This window comes from Paramormyrops kingsleyae, chromosome 5 (genome assembly GCF_048594095.1).
Source record: "Paramormyrops kingsleyae isolate MSU_618 chromosome 5, PKINGS_0.4, whole genome shotgun sequence".
In the NCBI taxonomy this organism is placed as follows: domain Eukaryota; kingdom Metazoa; phylum Chordata; class Actinopteri; order Osteoglossiformes; family Mormyridae; genus Paramormyrops; species Paramormyrops kingsleyae.
In genome coordinates this window covers 26,121,995-26,131,490 of record NC_132801.1, presented here as the reverse complement: position 1 = coordinate 26,131,490, position 9,496 = coordinate 26,121,995, and positions in this window count along the sequence as shown.

Sequence of the window (9,496 nt, the reverse complement as noted above, 5' to 3'; positions counted from 1 at the left end):
TCAGTCTTATACTTCAGTCAGAGCAAAACGTATTAACAGCAAGGTAGCTGTAAAGCATTCTGAGGTTCATACACTCTGCTTTCACCATTGACAATACACCACTGCCCTGACTTACTACTGTCCATAACCGCACAGACATGAGGCATCAAGAAGATCTGCTAGCCATTCAGCACCTTCCCGCCTCTGCCTTTCGTCTCCAATTTATAAAACAAATCGCCATTTCTCACAGCAATCACACTTTGCTGCCGGATCTTCTGTCTCTTTTCGTCCATCTGCCTAATCAGCTGCTGTGGATTCCACAAGTACTCAAACCATGAACGCACGTGCTTTGGGATTTACCCAAAAAATGTGCAGGTCACTCACCTGAGTATTCGGCGACTCCTGATCAACTCGCAGGTACGGCTGCATGCACCTGCCAGCTCCCCAGGCCGCTCAATGAGACGATGCAGTTAAACGTCCAGAACCTTCAAATGTTTGCACCGTCAGGCATTTTTTATGCTCTTCACCTGTGACTCTGCCTCAGGTTTTCGGCAAGGACATACTTGTTAATATAAAACCCTGTGCGTGCTAATAATGCTTTAATGAACTCATCCCTGATATTGCATTTGGCTTACAAAGATACAGTATAGAGTAGTTGGGTGGGATGGGAGACAAAATCAGGAATATTTCTCCCTGTTGCTAATCTCCCCACATCTACATCCTTTTATCTCTAAACTAGCACTATTAGAGGATGCATTAAGTGACGATTCTGGAAATCTGAAGCTGTGGAGCCAGACAACTCTTCCCAGGGATGAAGCTCATGTAAGCATCCTGACCTGCACTACTGCAGTCTGGTGTTGTTGCTCATCTTGTACAGATTTTCTCCCCGGTTTTGGCCTGTTGCTGGCCACTCTGGTTGTGTGTTGGGGAGGCTATGGTTAGTGTGCGACAGGCTAATCAGCACCTTCAGCTGACACACATCATCCATCCACTGATGTCTTAAGAACAGGTGACAGCCATCTGCAACTCTCACTTCCCTTCTGTATTCATCCTCCTCTTTTTTTTTTATCTTCCTACCCTTTTACTCCTTTACCTCCCCTGTAGATGAAGATGGTCTTTTCCCCCTATAAGCAAGTCCACTCTAAAGTCAAGTGATCTTTGCTCTCATCCCTTCCATATGTATGTAGGCAGTGGGGGGAGCAAGGTACAACCTACAAGAACGGAGAGAGGCTATAAATACAGAGAGCGCAAATAGCACGACAGTGCAATGCAGACAAGTGCAGCACCATGCAGTAAATACGCAGGGCAGTCTGGAGAAGTACTCAGACGGCAATGTGGTCCGACATACTTCCCACTGCCCCGCATTCGTCGGGTTCTCACCCCCACCACTTGACCTGCCAGCCAGGGTAGAGTCCTGTACGGGGCCGAAATAAAAGCCCTAGCTGGACTCGTACCCGAGGCCTTGGGACCGAATAGGACTTGGCCTGTATGGGTGTTGGGGGGCGATATGGAAAGTGCAAATTAGCAAAGGACCCAACAAGTGCAAAAAGCGATCTGCACATTAAAAAAATAAATAAATCACGCATAAAAAGTAACCCGACCAAGCCTGACGTTGAACATAAAAAACCAGACCTGTACCCGGCCTAAAACCCGATACTTTGTTGGGGCCCAGGTGGGGTAACAAACCTCTAAGCCCCGGCAGGGTAGGGGGTGGTTTTGGTTTTGACATACTTCAGACTCCATATTGATTTCAAAGTCACGACTTACGAAGTGGTCCACCATTATTCTCGTACAATAAACCAGCAGATACATTTCTGAAAGCAAGAGCATTTAAAATTAGCCACTGTGATCTTCACACTCCTTGGCGGGTGCATGAAACAACCTAAATGGCATCTATGGAAAGTGGGATAGTTCAAAAAGACATCATACAGTTTTCCATCATATTTAAATTCAGGCAAAGATAAAGTGGTACTTCTCAAAGACCCCCCAGGGATCTATTTTTAAGATATATTAGTTCCTTTGTATTTCACAGGCGTTTATGTCCCCAGGTTTAAAACAATAAGGACCCAAGTATCAGGTTTGTTTAACATGCACATAGAGGGTTAGACAAAATGACTAAAAAGTTAGATCCTGGAATTAACTGGCACCAAGGCAATGTACAGTGTACCCTAAAATATGTCTCGCATATGAAAAATGTCATTTGATAATATTTTACAGATGATTCCCAAAGACACATTTAAAACACCACAAATTATTCACAATAATAACAAAATGTATACAATTGTCTGCTTAAAAAACATCAGAGGTAGTTGTCTGTACACGGTTTCCATACACGTATTTGTATTAAATTGAGATTACTGTGAGCTAGGGACCAGTTAAATAGACAAAAAATATGCGTGGATGTACAATATCTGTACACACAAGAGAATTTTGCTTCCAACAAGATATTACAAGATATGTCCTTTTTTAACGTTCATTGAAGAGCAACAAGAATATCATTCTTTTTGAGAACAGATTAAAAGCACTTAACTGAAAGTATCTATTTAGACACAGTAAGAACTGAATGAGGAGGAATGTAATGCACAAATATAAGGGAAATAGGTAAGACCAACTCTAAAGACGGCTTTACTGTTAACACTGGCTAGATTTTGGGGGTTATTAAACCACAGCAAGCTGCTTTATACAGATGGTAACTGGACAGCACAAGCTCTTTTGTGTCTGTGACATACAGATTTTAGATATACTCAAGTCAGCAATGCGTAAAATTTTGCCAGCAATTAGGTATTAAATATTGAAAGCAACAAAGGTTCTCCTGTTATTGTGTTATATTGCCTTGGTGAGTACTGCTTCATTGAAACACGGGTCAAACCATATTGCAAGTTTTAGTAATTTTATGCTCAGTATCAGCTGCATATGTCAGGAGACAGCTGGGTAGTTAGCAGCTCCAGGAACACTGCAGCCACATTAATCTAATTACTTTTTTTTCCCTAACAGAAAGCAGTTGGCATTTTTGCTGGTTTATTTGACTCCACAGCCATGTTGTGGAGAAGTGCCAAATTTGACGCTGACTTTCCCAGTACTTAAAGGGGCTGAATAGTAACAGGACCATACATATTGATATTTTGACATAGATATGAATAGATATACTGTATTTGTCTTCTTGGTTTACCTCTCCTGATTTGAAAACAAGGATAACTAGAATAGGTGTCGTTCCAGTACTAATATATGTACTATACATAAATAAGTGCTTCGTAAGATTTTGCAGTCTGCCTCTGTGAAGGTCAAAACATAAGGTTCATGTCCATTAGTTGATCTACACGGATGTATATTTCTCTCACAAAGTTCCATTTCTATATGAGAAGGAAAATATATGCTTGCAATTTATCTACAGTCTCTGGTTACCTTTCACAGTGATTTTACACCATATATTCTTGTGATTTTGTTTTTCAAACATTGTCTTCCTTTTATTTAAAATGCAGCAATTGTCAGGTATCTGTTTTTTTGTTGTGTTTTTACTTCAAATCGTATTTTGAAAGATCCTTTTAACTTTGTTAAATCGGTTTTTAAATATTGCTAATTCCTTGTTTCGAAGTAAATAAGGTGACCTTGCTTGTCTCAAAGACCCCAGTACCATTAAAAAAACAAAACAAAACCAAAACACCTTCAAAGACAAGGGGATGCGGGAGAGTCTGGATAAACAAAGCATTGATTTAATGCAAAACATCAGATTTCAAAATAAAAATTGCTCATTATTCATGAAACGCCACATTATCGTGACCCCAACTACCTCAAGTTATTTTACATCTGTAACTGCTATTTTAAATAAAATGTTCAAATAATTGGTCTCAGTTACTATAGCCAGGGATACTGACTCCATTGACTTCTAAGCATCAACAAAGTACCTGCACTTAGTAAACATGCAGAGAAAATTCTAGTCCTAATTTTCTTTGGCAGCACTGGACATGAGCTAAACTCAAAGACATTTTTCTGCATCTTGGGCTCCTACCCTTGAATCTTCGGAATTATGTATCAGCATGGCCTGTTAGAGAGCAAATAAGGTCCCTGGCATGGGACAATAAAGCAGGGAAAGGCGATGAGGCGCGGCGCATGGGGCTGTAAATCTCGGCCCAGTGTTTACATCAGGGAGTAAGTGCTATTATTGTGTCCCCAGATCTCTGGGCAGCTTTTAACTCCTCACCGTTTCTCTGCCCCATAGATGACATAAGAAAAAATAAGCAACTTGACCCAACAGGCATGGGCCACTCTGATCGATAGGCCCCCTCTGATCGATCTTCCTGCTTCCCTGCACTGCGTAACCCCTTGCCCCCTGATGAACTCCTCGTGTGCTAACCCTGGCCCCTAACTACCCTGAATTACTTCCACTAAAAGTCCCCACCCCCGCGGTCCTTCAAAACACAAAACAAGCAACAATTAATCAGCAAAACAAGTAAGCGTCTAAATAGCCATATCAACTCATCATCTAGGGGTTCAGCCCAAGGTAAAGGCTAGAAAACTAATACATGTTTTATAGATGTTTATAGGGTTTGTATTTCAATATAAAAGTCCAATTTATATATATATATATATATATCTTATGTATAACAGACTGAATATTGTGCAAAGGCAGCTCATACCAGACAGGCACTATAATAGCAAATGTGTTGTACAGTATTTATTCGTTTTAGTGTTGAAGTTTATTTGGGATCACGCCTAAGATGTTAATGTGGTGCAGTAAGAGCAGAATAAGCTGGAGAAGCAACACGTGTTCTGTTCATCATCTGCGCGACATGTTTTTATCCCCATAAACACTTCACAGCAAACCTGTAAAGTGAGTCAAAACCAGTCGTCTAGGGCACTTCCAAGTGCACTTATTCACATATACGATCACAAACTCAGGAAGAATATGTAAATCAGGCCTGCTCAACTCCCACCCCTGCAGGCCGCAGAGTGGGCAGGCCTAAGAAATCTTTTTACTGCATAGAAATGAGGCAGTTACAAAAATAATAATCATATAATAAGATTTACCTCTGCAAATGTACAGGAACTTCTGTGTCTCCTGTGAACTCTCCGGGAAGCAATATCAAATCCTCGAAAAGGATCCTAAGGTTGGAATCAATACTACAGGCTGAGACACAGGCTGCGTGTATGCATTATTGCAATGAAATAAACGAAACCTAAAAGACATAGTGTCTTTATGGAAAGCTTGCTTAAGGAGGTCTGCCTTTCATAAAGGGACCGGTCAACTGAATAATGTAATCTAGTATGCGAATAAAGTCTAATCACTACTTATATTTTATTTAAACAGCTTTATCAAGCAGACAATTGGACGTATGGAAATAAGAAAAACAACAATGACCCAGACAAACAATGTAGATAAATCTCATCTTCCAAATACTTGCATGTGAAGTGTGGCCTAGATTGGCCAAATCGACTCTCCGTTACTCAAATTCATAACGATATCTGAGAGCCCATTTTAAAAAATACAGAAGGAAGGTATTTATAAGACGTGACATGTCAGATAGTGAGGTCAAAACAAGCAAAGTGAAATGAGCTAAGATCAAAAAGGTCAAATTAGATACCACAAATAGTCTTAAACCAGAACTATCCTAAAACAGAATGAAAATATATTTTCAGAGTGATAAAGCACCAGCAGGTCACAGGTCCTGCATTTATAGATGAAGGGTGTGCAGTACTTTGCCATTCATCCTCTCACCCCTCTACAGTGCCCCCCACCCCCCCAAGGCTGCAGCCAGGGGGTGATGGACGAGGGGCAGGGCTGTCGACAGGCACATGCCTGCTCCTTCTGAACACTTTAACCCCCCACCCCAGCAAATGGAGTCCGCCCTCCTCCCCACTCCCACGCCCCGCTATCTGGCCACATTGATTTCCTCTAATGCAGATCGCACACCACTCCACTAAGTACTGTAAAAGCTAATTAGTTGGGTTCCAAGCTTGGATTCTTTGGAGACAATTTGCCATCAGAAGACACCTGCCAGAGAAGCGGGGAAGCGTTTCTCCTCATAGGATTCAATGTATTCTGTGTTTAAGAAATAAAAAGAAAGTCATGAACAATAGTGATCCAGCAGCAGGCATGTAGTCTGAGCAGAAACATATATTTTAAAACATGCTTATGTAATTTACTATAATACTACATGCAAAGTGTAGGTTTTATGACCCTGCAAAATTATCAATTGTTATCAATTATTAAAAATGGATGGATGGATGGATGTATATATCATTTAATATATAATCTAATTGTGTATGGTGCTCATTAAAAGCTTCATATTATAAAGGATAATATGTATATTTCATTTTAATTTAAAATATTTTCATGCAAAAAGACAAATGCCAGTATAATAGAAGCGAAATTAAAAATCACAAATAGAATGAATGACACTTGTGTCGATTAATGGGTAACAAAGTAAGACGCCAAAAATGTGAAATGTGGTTAAAGTGTCCCAGACAGAAGAAAAACATCATGATTGCCAGGAAGATGTGGCGTGCGGCTCTGCCAAGGCACAGTGCGGCCCAGGCCTCTGCCAGGAGATACGAGATATGAAGGAGAAGCTTAAAGGTCTCAGGGCACCATGTGGCACCTTCCATGGGTCTGTTTGCTTCCTCCATTGAGCTTTTGCTCAAGTCCACATGGATCTTTTTTTTTTTAAGTGCGTCATTCCAAAAACCGCTGGAACGTCTTGTAAAAAGGGCCGGCATAACTGCACATCCCAGGTTCAAAGCAGAATCGTGTGTGTGTTTGTGTATACATGTCCACATGGTTTTGTTTAAGTGAGACTGTGGGCTGATCTGTGTGTGTGTGTCTGTGTGTGTGTGAGCGGGTATACCTTACCTTATGGGGACAGAATGCCCCCACAACGTGATAAATACCAGTTTCCTGGTCCCCATAAGGGAAAACTTAATTTAATAAAAACCTGTGACTGCTAAGAGAAAACTAAAAACTCTTGTATTTTGCTTGGTTACTTATGGTTATGGTTAGGGCTTGGTGGGGGTTAAGGTTGTCATAGTTAGCGTTAGCATTTTTCTCATAGAAATGAATGAGCGGTCCCCATAAAGATATGTCAACCCGACTGTGTGTATGTGTGTGTGTGTGGTCATGTATATAGAGTATATAGAGAGCCCATATAAAGACATGAATACATGGACTACAATTAGAATGATAGAAGTATTACAACTGAAATATGATATAGTATGTAAATAATTAGATGGTAAGTTAATGATCACGGAGTCAGTCACTGGGACTGTGGGCCTCCCCTTTAAAAAGTCAATGAGCCTGACTAGTTTGGTCTTACCCATGCAGGTCACTGTCATACGCTTTGCCACATTATAAAGAGACCTCAAAAGGGACCTCAGGAAGAACTGCAAGTGTTTAGTCTGGAGAGGGTTACAAAACCGCAACGTTATGTTTCAGAATCCAAGCGTCTGTCGGCCACCTTTGCTGCAGCTAATGTCCACATTTGCACCGCAGCAATCCTGCAAAGGCTGCAGAGCAAAGTCATACAAGGGAGTTCTGCCAACAGGAAGCCTTTGCTCTCAAAAAAAGAAAAAAAAACAATTGAATGTTCCTGTAGGTTTTTGAAACAATGTCTTCTGGACAGATAAATTGAGAATTTATATTTTTGGGCACAACTGAAAATGCTATGTTTGGAAAAAAAATCTGACAGAGCCTTCAACCAAAATAACCTTATGCCAGGTCTCAAATGTGGTGGGACTGTCGAGGTTTAGGGCTTCTAATCTGCATTAGCATCTAAACAACCGAAGGAACCGTGAATTCAAAGTTTCACCAAAATATTCTGCTAGAGCCCTTTCACCTCAAAAATGAAAACATGCAGTGAATATGCCAGAAAAAGCAAACATTCCGAAATCATTTAAGAATGAATAAGAAGGGTGATGTGTAATGACCAAAGTCAAAGCCCGCAGTGTGTGTGTGTGTGTGTGTGCGTGCGTGTGTGTGTGTGTGTGTGTAAGACCACACCCACATACCTGAGGTAGAAACTTCCCAAAGAACTTCCCATGTGAATGACTGATTAGTAACTAGATGAACTCTTAGGGCACAAAACTTAGGTTATTTACTTCTGTGTATATTTTTAGTGAGCAATAAATAAATACATAAATACCATTAATTTGATTACATTTAAACTGAAATTTAAGCTACAGAAAAGACCCACCTCTGTAATGGGTTGGCACCCCATCCTGGGTTGTTCCCTGCCTTGCACCCGTAAACTCTGGGATAGGCTCCGGACCCCCCCGACCCTGAATAGGATAAGCGGCAAACGAAAATGGATGGATGGTTGGATGGATGAAAGATCCATTCATCGGTTCAAACACTTATGTGGTAGAGAATTGTTGGTTTATCCCAAAGCTCATCTCAGGGACCACAGGACATAGGTGTGCCAGTACGTCACAAGGCACACACTCAATGGAGCATTTTAAAGACGCTAATCTGCGAGGGTCAACAAAATAACGAAATAACGCTGCATGAGTGGGACATGCGCACTCAGGGAGCGGGCAGTGTGATACAGATCAGAGTCTTGTGTTTGCAGTCACTCGTAGCAATTCTTCTTTACGGGCGTTACCAGGCAGACAAGTCTAATCACAACACTATACAAATGAAAACACCAGACAGAACACAGGCATTGTATTTTCGCGGATTTCACCCCACATAACACAGTCTGCCAATCCGGAAATTACACATTACACAGGAATATAATAGATATACAGTCATTCTTTTTAAATTTCAATCCAAATGAATAATAGCGGATTAAAATCAGACAGACGGACTGAAGCAACAATTTCTCAGCATAACCTTTGATTCGCTGTTACAAACGCTGCAGCTCTTCTAGTATTACATTTACCAGAGCAAAATGTACACGGGCTAAGATTACAACACTCCCAAGAGCAGGCTTGCTTTACAGTAGCTCTCTTAAGTGCCGAATATGGGCGGCGTGGTCAGGCGATAATTTTTGACGGCAGAGCAATTTATATTCCTTTACAAAGGTCCTGTAACTACATGAGATCTGCCCTGCAATTGAAGGCCCTCCAGTTGGGAGTCCAGCATAAATTGGCTTTTAGAGAAATCTAGATAATATATTATGATTCTTCTTCTTCTTCTTCTTCTTCTTATTATTATTATTATTATTAATAATAATAATACTAATCGCGCATTTCAGTGTCCCATGTTTAATTTGTGTTTCGAATTTTTTTTAGGACTTTTGGAAATTATGAAATTTCAGATTTAGTTAAAATCATTCACAATGCTTCTAAAATAGCGGATTTTTCCAAGTTTTACTTTTTTTGATTACTTCCAATACTCTGGATACTTTGACTTCACCATTCTAGACGAATATTCGGGCTTAAATACACAAATGTGAACAAATATAGTCAATGTAGCTGGAGTCTAAATTGCAATGTAAAGCCAGTGAGAAGAACTTATGAACATATTACACACGAAAAGAAAATAGTAACTTACAATAACTCTTCAATTCAGAAAGAACTCTGCATG